We start from the raw sequence: 12,535 nt of genomic DNA on the forward strand, positions 1-12,535 counted from the left end.
TTTTTTCAGAGATTTTAGGGGTTGATGTAGGTAAATGGTTTACTTACCTATCTACTGATAGTCCAGACTTCAAAATCTACAGTGAGAGCCAACTAAGTAGGCATTAAAGTATTTCACATTGTACCTAAGTCTTAATCTGTAAAAGCAAATGACTTGTGCAGTTAATACTTATCGCCTTACTTATATATGTACATGGAGTGGTAGTGCACAAGTCAAAATGATGTTGATAAAAGTACACAAATTCTAATGTACTTCTGTTCAGTCCACGACATCGAAGAGATTAAAAAAAATCACGTGAAATTTAATAGACTGTCACTACCATTTCCAGGTACGAAGCAAACCTAAAAGATGTTCTCTGCCCATGCTTAAAAATTCTAAATTCGTGGGGGATGGGGGGGGGGCTTAAAAATCACTACCTGAGTTTTCAATTCATCAGTCCTGATTAAGCGTGCCTGATTTCCGGTTTAGAATGTTTCGGTTTATCTTTACGAACCACATGGGTAACCTCTCAATCTCTCTCCCTCTCTCTCTCTCTCTCTCTCTATCTATCTATCTATCTATCTATCTATCTATATATATATATATATTCAATGCTATAATGTTTCTATATAAACATTGCCATAGCAATGTAAAGAACACGATAAAAACTTTTACGATAGCATTTTCTTTCATGCGGCAGTGATGACCTCAGATCTCAAAGATTATCCATCAATTAAAAATGCAAAGCAATTAGTCACAAGAATCTATCTAATTTCAATTTTGTTTGCTATTCGACATTCGCATAACTGATATCCTGTGTAACAAAATTGCATTTCAATATAATGTGCAGGGAACCATGCACAAGACAAGGATGAAATTGAGATCATCCATGCACTCATAACTTGGGTCATCGATCTCGAGGTGTGACTTTACGAGATCAGAAACGACGGCCATTAGGATTATTGGAGGGTTTTTTAAAAGTTGAAATTCATTGTACATATTATTGGCTCCAATTTTCTTTGTCTTAATCTTTATTTAGATCTCGTTACGGACCGCTCAATAATTTCACTGTTGTCAACACAATATACACTTGAATAAAGCTTATTCATTCAATAAATAACATTTTGAAAGATCAGAGGAGAAATATTCAATTCTATTAATGCAGGCAGCAAATTGTTTGCTGAATTTCTTAATCAAGAAATTTATTTTTTTTTCACAGTGAAAATAGCATGGATTTTTTTCTTATGTCAGAATTTATTTTCTGATATCAAATAGTCTATCTTCTGATATCAGAATTATATAATTTCTTGATATCAAAAATGGATTTCTTGATATCAGAGAATAGAATAAATTTTGTGACATCAAAAATTAGAATATCAGAATATACAATATTATACATTTATTGCATGATAGTGAGGGAGATATGAAGATTTATTCACCCAAGAAAAATCATATTCCCCGAGGGCAACCCTGGCACGTGACCGTCTGGACCAATCAGATTACGCGTTGCATGGAATTCTCATACTGAGGTATAATAATAAATCTACGCATCATATGAATTCCCATAATTTGTTCGTTTGTGTTCGAAACAAATAAACTGGCAGTATGAGTGGGTCATCATCATAGCATATTCACTCAAAATTTTGGTAATCTATTAACTGTCATTGATGAGATTCCTGAAATCATATATTCTTTATTGCTCAATACGTACATCTTATGGCAAACGATTAAAGTACAGATAAACAATGTGTACGGCAGGATATATAACATTGGTGATTTTATAGACAGCGAATACTATATAGGAATGTCATTACGTAAATCAAAGACGCAATAAAGACATTTCCTGTAAATATACAACTCTTGCATTTTTTTAAAATCTTAATAATTGTGTAACTTTAGAGAAAGATATTTTTTCAGTAGTACACCTTGATATATATCTTCTACGCAATTCACTAAAGTAAGGACATTTCAAAACAAAGTGGAACTCTTCCTCAATATCTAAATGACACAATATACAATATCGGGGTTTTTTCCTTGCTACATTCATATGGCGTCCACTTTCAATGGCAAGATTATGTGAAGACATTCTAATTCTACTCATTTGTTTCTTATTTAAACATGTGACATTGACTCCATCAAGTAAGATTGCAATGAAAAATAGTCATAATGTGCATAATTACCAGGCGTAAATTTTACACCTTGGTGAGGAGGTGATTTGTTCAACAATATTTTGCATGAAAATATCTATAATTTTCTGCCTCGTTATTAGAAAATAAGTATTACAATATATATTTGTACCCGTATATTCTTGATTACACCAAATGTGACCCAGACTTATATCAAATAATCTGTCTTTTATATGGGTAGCCCAATTAACCACATGTCTCCCAAAATTTTAAAACATGTGTCAGGTGTGATGAGAGATATGGGTGTTTTGTCATTCACTCCCTGTCTAGAAATACCATATATAGGATTGTGCATGGATCTTGCAGAAAATTGTGAACGAATACCGAGAATAAAAACTGTACAAGCTATGATACTTTGATCGTAAAGGAAATACACCAGTGCCTGATTTCTAAGTCTTCCGTTCATCGAATAACAAGACGTCGCTTTCATGTCATCAAGTTGAAATGAAGTCTAATAATTAATGAATGAATAAAGTTGCCTTATAGCAATCAATACCTGATGGATGTAATCTACAACCAAATTTTCCGAAATGATTAGGTATTCAATCGTAACAGTTTGCCTATTTCAGTTTGAAGAAACTATTATACATTAAGTCTTAAACTTTCTTTGAGCTCATAAGTAATTGTCCGCTAAAACCAATGAACTGATCAATACAATGCAAGCCGGCAACTGCAACAGAAAGCCATTCCTTGTTGCAGCACAGAAAACCTGCACGATGGCACCTAAAACAATGTACATCGACAAACAGCAAAGAATTTCGGGTCAATTTTTCGATCCATAAATATGTCATTAGCCCAATGTTATTGTATCTTTAGTAATAAACTATGTAAAGTAACTTCATTCATACTTGTCCAGTCGTTATAGCGATATGCCGCAATGCGACACCCAAAATATTTACAGTTTATAATTTGTGTTGTGTCTCTCCTCTTGGTGGTCTGTTTCATTGTGTGTCCTTCATCGATTAAATCATTATACATATGCTATAGGATTCCTTGGCAGATATCTATACCGTTTTACGTACTAATTCAATTTCTTCCGTGTCCCGTCAGTAACGTCTTTCTTATTTAATCTGTAGTCTAGAAGATAAGATGGTTAACCTTTTTACAAAAATGGTTTAGAATCTTTCAATGTGGAAGATCGTCTTCCATTAGAATATGTTAAATTTACATTTGTCAGTGTTTCACGGGTCAGTATCAATCAGTCCCTTTTATTGTAACTATGGGGAAGCATTAAATAGTCGCTGCATCACCCTATATATATTCACAATTGTTCTATCATCTACAATAACGCGTATACATATACAGCTCGTTAAGATTCACTTGCAAGTCATAAGAGACGATGGGTCAATAGTTACTGAGAGTAATTACAGAGGAGATGATGGCTACTTTCCCAGCAATTTGTGACCACAAGCAGTCAACACTTGACACTCTCCGTCTCATAATTGCTAAATGGTCCATCGTGTGCAAATGGGAAACCCTCGTCTTCCAATTTTATTGTATTTCTGGAGGTTCGTGTTGGTATACTGGTACATGCAATAAGAAAGAAATATCAAGATCAATGTATTCGTGAAAACTAATTTGGACTTCGATCAGACTTAGGAATCCAGCACCCGGTTGTCTGTTGGAATTGGAACATTGGTAAAATGTCTGTTTCTGATCTACCTGTCTTTGTATTTTATGTTTATATAAATGTTAATCAATTGTTTCATAAAAGACAAATTTGTGTAAACAATTAAGACCACAATTGAATAAGGCTTTTATTTCGGTCAAGGATAACTGTTCGTGTCGCACTGCGACATTGGAGTGATCGGTTTATCGGGCCATCGATCTCAGCGATCGATATCACTCGATGTATTCCACTAATCCGTCCTGTCGCATTGCGGATTAAATTTGTTCAAAGGAAGCCGAGATAACTTCTAATACAAAAAGTATTCTGAAACATCAATTTCATTATTCCATTGAATTAAAATTCTATTTAAACCGTTGCAGCCAGTCATGCAGGTTACAGTTCTCTCCCATTCCCTTTATCACCTTTCTTTTCTTTTTACATTTCACGTAACATTGAAATTCATCTTTTATTGTAATTGATACAAAGAGAATGCAAAACAAGGAAACAAGTTCTAACCGATAGATTTCTCTTCCTAAGCCCTGACCTGGCAATAAGATCTTACATAAGAAAGCATGTATCAGACGGGGTGAATAACTTTACTTTTTACCGCTTGATCTTTTATTTTCAATGATGAATTCATGCTAAGCATAGGTATCGGAAGCAAAGATGAATGTGTGATCCAAATCAGGAAAACGAAATAGGTGGTCTCCGTCGTGAAACCCCATAGGATCCAGAGCAATGTCCTATTAGTGGTGTAGAAGGGGGGGGGGAACGGAAAACCCTCCGTGTTTGAACATATTGCATGGTACTTTGATTTTCGTGTAAAGTCAGTTATCAGCGACTCAAATTATGAAAACTGCGTGACCTAGTAGGGTTCTGGGGGACGAAGCCCCCAAAAGCTTTAGGGTGTTAGCACATGCTGTAATGATGTTGGGGTTTTGTTTTGTTTGTGGGGGGAGTGTTTGATTTTTGTTTTGTTGTTGTTTTGGTTGTTTTGTTGGGGTTTTTTGGGGGGAGGGGTGTTGTTTGTGTGGTTTCGTTTGTTTGTTTGTGTGGTTTTTGTGTGTGTGTGTTTTGTTTGTTTTTGTTTGTTTGTTTTTGGGGTGGTTTTTTTGGAGGGGGGTGGGGTTTTTTTTTGGGGGGGGGGGGGTTTAGGGGGGGGTTTTGGTGGCTAAAACATGTACTTTTTTACTTTTTGACGATTCAAATTACGTTTAAATCTGCGTGACGCGATCAGTTTATTGAAAACGATGTAACCTAATGGGGGAGGTGGCAGGAACGAGCATATAGGCAAAGAGACAGATGCCTACACATAATTTTGGAGTAATTACAATGAATGAGTGGTTACACTTTTTTATGTAAGAAAATAAAACAAAATTTTGAAGGGAAAAAAAGCGTTAACGCAAAACTTAAAATTTCACTTCGATAATAAATGTTCTTGTATATCATCGTCTTCATAGATATATATATATATCTTGCATCATGTCGACGTTGTACCAGTTTACTGCTCCTGTGAGAAAGTCAACAATGATAAACATGAAAAAATATTTTAGTCACATGTGATTAAGATATATATGCAAGTGGATGAAGTGAATCATTACATTCTTTTTAAATGATAAAGGATATATTGTGTGACCTATTTATGATAGAAAATGAAGTTTGGCCGGGAGCAAACTTTTTTCGAGGCAGTGCAATAGAGACAATGCAGTAGAAGTTCTAATCCCCCCACCCCCTAAAAAATCGAGATTTTTTAAGTTGGTGTAAACCTTTTTATTTCTATATTTGCTTTTAAATATTTTTTGACAAACCAAACCCCCCCCCCCCCCCCCCCCCCCAAGTGGTAATCACACCTTTTACAAAATTGGGCTATCACAAATATGTAGGTAATAACTGTACCTTTGCCAAGCATCCAACATCAGAAGTGAAAATCGCGAATCTTTCGGACGAAGGTCCCGTGTGGCGGTAGACTGATGGCACGATAGAGAACCCTCACTGCTACAGTCGTAAGAGTCATAGTCAAAAGTAGCATTTCATGAGATCACCTACAACTGATGAAGTTTCTACTATACTGAAAGATGACATGCACGTATCTTAAGAACATACAAACAAACAAACATACAAACAAACAAACATACAAACAAACAAACATACAAACAAACATACATACAAACAAACAAGTGTTCCAAGTGGGAACATAATGATAATATACACATCATACTCGACTTTTTTATTTATTTACATTTTTTTTTTATTTATTTATTATTATTAATTTGGTCATATTCTGGATGGTACATATAGGTTAAACTCAATATCTTTATCTGTATTCGCCCCCTCTCCCCATTTTTGAACTGGTTGTCGGTGTACGTGGAAGTATAATTCATTGGCGGATCCAGAAAGTGGGTCCGGGGGTTACGACACCCCCCTCCCTTTCTAAGGGACATCTATGTAGTTAATTTTTTTAATTATATTTTTTACATTACAATGCTAATTTGTAGGCAATTATTTTTTTCATCTACAAGTTAAATATTACAAGTCTCGTATCAACTGACACTGAATGATACACGTACATGTATTTATTTTTTATCGAAACATTACATTAGTCTGGTCCCCGCCCCGAGTGATCAATAAGTGGCGGGGGCGGGGACCAGACTATACATTAGATATGATCTAGTGCAGTTTCTAGGTCATCTCTCTGGAACCCCATCTCTCTGTAACCACCTCCCCCTCTCCGAATCGCTGGATCCGCCTCTTTGATTACACTGGGAAAACCTACCACCACCACCCCACCCCCCATAAAATGGCAATATCTACCAAGAGTTGTCGCTCTTATCATAGTAAGGACAACATTCATATCTATTTTATTCACTCAAAATCATGAACTGGTACATATTAGTTACTAGAACATATAAATTTACATACGGGCATATAGTGTGATATATATATCAGGGACAAGGTCATTGATTAGAACTACATGTATCAGCGTACAAGTATCATGGTCACAAAATGTCCATCATCAAAACTTTCTTTTCAAATAATGTTTGGGCAAAGGCCAATAACTAAAACAATTGGAATTTTCTCCAACTTGATTTTACATAACGTGCACAACCTTTTCACTTGAAATTTAGAGAGAGCCGGACGGAGGGCTTTTTTTATTTATTTATTTTTTTTTTTTTTTTATTTTTTTTTTTATTTTTTTTTTTTTTACGTGTTTGTCTCATAAAAATACAACGCTGGGTTTGGGGGGGGGGGGGGGGGGGGAGGGTCACCGTGGCATTGCAACTCTTCTCAGTTTGAGCACAACCGTGCAGGATTCTATGTAGAGCTAACTGTATAGGTATCGGTCCAAACATATTATGTATTTATTACTTAAACCTATCCAGTTGAAAAATTTCATGCGGATTCAAACTTTGAAATGGTTTGTTAACCTGTCCGGCTTTATCCTATATATCGTCAATATCTATTCTCCTACAGTGCGTGTATTCCAATTTTGTAATTCATGATACAAGCAGTAAATCGACCTGAAAATAATTCAAATGTTATGAATTCATTAATTTTTTTGATAAATTTTCTCAAACAGAACATCGATTCTTGAACGTGTCTATCTTAATTTACCCGAAATTTTGTTTGAAAAAAATATGTAGTATTTTGGCCAATGGTTAAAAAATTTGATCATAACTCCCAGTTTTTTTAAACTTTCATTGAAAAATGACATTACCCCTTTTAAACTCTCCAATTCAAGACGGTGCGTTTTTCCGTATCTTAATAAGTGCAAAAAGGTTTTTTTTTCTAGCATTAAACTTTTCTATATCAATAGTGTTAGAAGACATGAGTATGTTATTATTTGATGTAATAATTTAAAAATTTGCATTGACGTCGCGCACGGTACTGGTGTTACTTTCATACGTGCATTAGAAAATGTTTCCGCTATGTTTACACAGTTGTATATTTTGTGGATTATTAAAGTCTTATACATCAATGGCAAGGAAAATTTATAAATAATGATAATAACTTATATAAAATATAATTTACACGCATTTCATTAGCAATAAATACACGCAGATGTCGTCATTTTTCGTTGTCCCGCGTTACATGAAATACGCATACGCTTTATCCACAGATTAATAAAATGATTGATTTTGTCCCAAATAACGTAAGAATTGGTGTATGATTGTGACGTCCTTATCTAAAAACCATAAACCAATTACTTTAAACATTTAGTTCATAGAATTGATATAGCGACCTTAAAAATGGCAAAGACAGTGCCTGTCAGTGGTGTCCCGTGTTTGTAGATAGACTGCAAATGCAAATCATCATGACCAGTAGCACGCCTAATACAGGGGGAAGTTGACTATCCTTGTTACATTTATAATGTACATGTATCGTAGAGCACAATGTATACCAGTATTATAAAATTCTGAGTATATCCATGAAGTAGATTGATTTTTTCGGTGTCCAGTGAAATGTCCTTATTCTACAAATACCGCGCTTTTTAAACAATTCTACCATTTTATGTCTTATTTCTAAGCATTATTCCAACGCGAATATTTTAATGAATATAACTTACAGAAAGTACATAAAATTTACTATATAGAATATACAACATTTCATTTTATCCCGCGTCCATTTAGGAAAACGAAAAGATACTTAGTGTCCAAATAAATGTCCCATGTGATTTTGTCGCGCAATGACGCGACGTCAATGTACACAACCTACGTCTAGCTAAAACGTAAAATGTTGCTTTTATTATTTTTAAATGATCTAAATTAAAATGATTTTTAAAAATAGTATACAAGGTATTTAAGCTATAGCATGTGTATCTCATAGATATATTTTGCTCTAGATCTGGTACATATACTTTAATTGACTTTATCAACTGACAATTGTACAGACTACATTTTGTTGCATGTACTACTGTATGTCATCGTCGCAAACCACGGGTTATTGTTTCATTCTATTTCACAAACGTTTGTGAAATAGAATGAAACAATAACCCGTGGTTTGCGACGATGTACTGTATGTATGCATATAAAAATTCAGCATTGAACAGATACACTTACGGTGTGTAAAACGTTGCAATATTATACAAATCTTGATTTATATACGAAACTCTTTAATCATATTCGATAATCTTGTTATTTATATATGAGAAAATTTTAATTATATTCGATAATCTTAATATTTATATGCGAAAATTTTGATTTATATTCGATAATCTTGTTATTTATTTACATTTGGTAACCTTGTTATTTATCTTCGATAATTATATAAATCTCGATTTATATTCCATAATATTTTATTCGTATTTGATAATGTTGATGTACACATGCTAGATGTACGCATGGATTTAGTCATTATTGATTGTAGGTGAAATGCATAGTTTCAAAAATTGATAAAAGAATTAGCTTCATTGACCATGACCTGACCTCGGATGTCTTAAATTTAACTGGAGGAGCTACTCTGCTAAAATTAAACTTTAATAAATATACAGCACTACCAGCCGTGAGACATTTGGCCTGAATTGAATAGTTGACCTTGCCCTAATATGCTGAATAAACCCAGTAGCTATGTCGAAGCTTGGGTGGCTGCCCTGTAAACCCCAATAGGCAGCTTAGCTAGCTGGATTAACAAGAGTGATACAAATTTGAATATTTATTAATCGTAATCAGAAACAGGGTGCAAATTTACATATATGGCGGAAAGGGTCGCGTGCAATTTTTTGTGGGGAACTGGGGAGGCGGCCAGTTTGACTACCAACGTAGGGGCAACACAGGGGGCCCTATGTGGACATATGTGCCTGGACCTGAACGGGTGGTCACGTTCTAAGGGGGAAGAGATCTCTGCGCATCTCACCTGTCTCCTGCGTGCTACCTGGTTTAAAGAGCAAGTACAGAGCAAACTGTGGACCCTCCTACAGTTTCCAACATGCACCAGCCTGTAGCATTCCCTAGGAGGTGGATGTGAGCACAGGCACCAGAACGGTGGATATATATAGCGTGTTAAATCTTATGTACCCCCCTTCCAATGAATGAAAGATATATACATAAGTCACATATTAAATGAATTGAATGTCAAAATCTTGTTAGAGTATCAGTGACATGTTGAACAACCTCACTGTTGTATTTAGGACCCAGGTGATCTCTGGCGGGTGTGAGCGATTGCCCCTGGAATATTTCGCCCACATGCGTTGGTACTCCAGAAGAGTAGAGGAAGCCTCTCTCTCTCTCTCTCTCTCTCTCTCTCTCTCTCTCTCTCTCTCTCTCTCTCGTAGAGTAAAATAAAAAAGAATTCGCATATGAATATCAAGATTTCTCACATATAAATCAAAATTTCCGTCTGCATATAGATATCAAGATTATCGAATACAAATCAAGATTTCCGCATATGAATAACAATATCATTAGATCAAAAGTTCAACATCTGACAAAAAAAATCTAAAGTCACACGGTTTTCACGAGACCACCCCTTCAAAACTAAATATGATATATATTGAAACTAACCGATTCGCAAGTAAAACATACGAGTATAAATAACACTCTGTATACCTTTTCTACTGTTTATTCACAAATGAAAGTGAACATTAAAACGTTAAAATGTAATATTATTTGGAAGTTTTTAACTCTCACTTCAACTCACCGTGGTTATTATTATTCATTTATAAAGCGCAAAACTACATATACTTTCTATGCGCTGGTTGTTGGGGTTTTTTTTTCCCCACTATCTTCAGAGCGTGATCGATGTAGATCGATGACAGAAACGTACGGGAGTTTTTAACCCCCCCCCCTCCCCCTTCCGTGTTTGGTATTAATAAAAAGTATTAAAGAGAGCAATGATTATTAAACATAGAGACTTGAGCAAGTCTAAAAAATCCTAGAAAAAACCAAATCTGATTTTTTTTACTGTGTTCAAATTTCTCAGAGGTCATATTCATAAGAATTGCAAGCCTTATTTCATGGGATGGTTACCTGTAAAATGCGAAACGAAATCGAAAGGAAACGAAATCTACCGAAGCAAAACGAAACCTACCGAAACGGGTACCCTTATTTCATACGACATGCCTACTGTTGTAGGCACGGTGAAATAAATACAGTACGTATACTTTGGAGTATTTCTAAGAATTCATAATTTTTATGAATGTACACTATACACGTACAAAGATTTATTTTCAATTTTTAAACATTAAATCATGCATGTGCTTTAGTTATGATATTACAGCTTGGAGATAATGAATTTGTTTAAAATGTGACGTTGCTTTCGTGATTATATTTTGCCACAATTTATGACGTTATAAGTGTAACGTAAAGTGACACCATTACCGTGCGCTTAGTGATTGCTTATGTTGTGTTGACAACGACAGACAAATCGACTTTATGCAAATAAATCATAAATAGATTTTAAGTGCAAAAAGGTCAAGTTTAACACACTATATAGCACAACAACATCCTGTTTTTGTTTTTGTTTTCATGATTCCCCTTCAATGCAGGAAATCAAAAATATACTTCACTAAAAAAAAAAACATGACAGTGCATGTACTCCAAAACTCGGGAGCGAACTAGCTCTATACTGACCAAAAATTACAGAAAACAAATCCGAAATTCAACACGGGATACAAATTCAAATAATTTAATTTGAAAGTTTCACCATGTTGTTTCAATCTTGTCAAAAACTCAAACATCCACTTTTTGCATAAATCTACTTTCAGAAAACCCGAGTGTCGTACTTTAGTCCTTCGGGTCTTTCGTACATGTACGGTATGATAGTTTTTGGAATTTTTTGGAATTATACATTTACATGTATTTCAAAGTCACTCAAGATTTCATTTCATTTCTATCCAAAATACTTCATTTAAACAAAATTTTTCGGTGGGGCAAGACTCTAAACCTCCGTAGAGGAAGTATGTCTTCGATCGGTACTTTGGCACTCATTCTGTCCCCACCCCCACCCCCACCTCCACCCCCTTCTTCGGTACTTTGGCACTTGTCCTCTTGACACCCCCCCCCCCCTCCCTCCTTGAAAAAGCCTGGACCCGGCTCCTAAGGTACCAGTTTTCTGTATTCTAAAATGTAATATGCGATAAACTAATTCACATTTTAAAACTTGTTATTTAAAGCATAAATGGAAGATAACGCAGTTAAGTTTTTTATGAAACCTTTTTTTTTTTTCTTTTCTTTTTTTTTTTTTTTTCTTTTTTTTTTGCAACCAATATGTACGGAAGCCGATATGTGCCATGGTATAGAATTGATATTCATTTATCTGGCGGCCGACAACTCCTCTCTCTCTCTCTCTCTCTCTCTCTCTCTCTCTCTCTCTCATATCTCTCCAAATGAAAGGGGTGCCATCCCTGTACATGTAATCTCCCTTTCCAATACTTAGTAAAAGTGGTAACCGCCAGGGTAAAAGATACATTTAGTCATACATGTATTTTCAAAATACTAGTTAAAAAAAAAAAAAAACAATGATAAAAAATGAATAAATAAATATACACTGTATTAGATAAATAAAATACTAGTAAAATAAACTATCTAATACCCGTGAAAGTAAATAAGATAAAATTCCAAAGACCAACAAATAAATGAATAATAATATCCAATAAGTAATAATAGAAATATGTTAATGATTAAAATAAATGAGAAGAAAAATGGGAAAATGAAATAGTCTCCTACAACAAGGTAAGAAATAGTCTATCTCAAGTATTTCTACGGAAGTCGATAGGTACGCTAAAATCGGTAGATATGTCAAGAAATCAGAGCAGTTTCCCCGAGTG

The 12,535-nt window shown here is 34.8% G+C and overlaps 1 long non-coding RNA gene across 1 annotated transcript; it reads right to left on the reverse strand.

Moving 5' to 3' along the window:
* Positions 1–4,924: 4,924 nt before the first annotated feature.
* Positions 4,925–5,863, reverse strand: LOC130055167 (uncharacterized). The gene is made up of 2 exons (XR_008803441.1): positions 5,671–5,863; positions 4,925–5,284 (listed from the first exon to the last, which is right to left on the reverse strand). It is a non-coding gene; the product is annotated as an uncharacterized LOC130055167 (long non-coding RNA).
* Between the last annotated feature and the right edge of the window lie 6,672 nt (positions 5,864–12,535).

Source organism: Ostrea edulis, chromosome 5, assembly GCF_947568905.1.
Source record: "Ostrea edulis chromosome 5, xbOstEdul1.1, whole genome shotgun sequence".
NCBI lineage: Eukaryota > Metazoa > Mollusca > Bivalvia > Ostreida > Ostreidae > Ostrea > Ostrea edulis.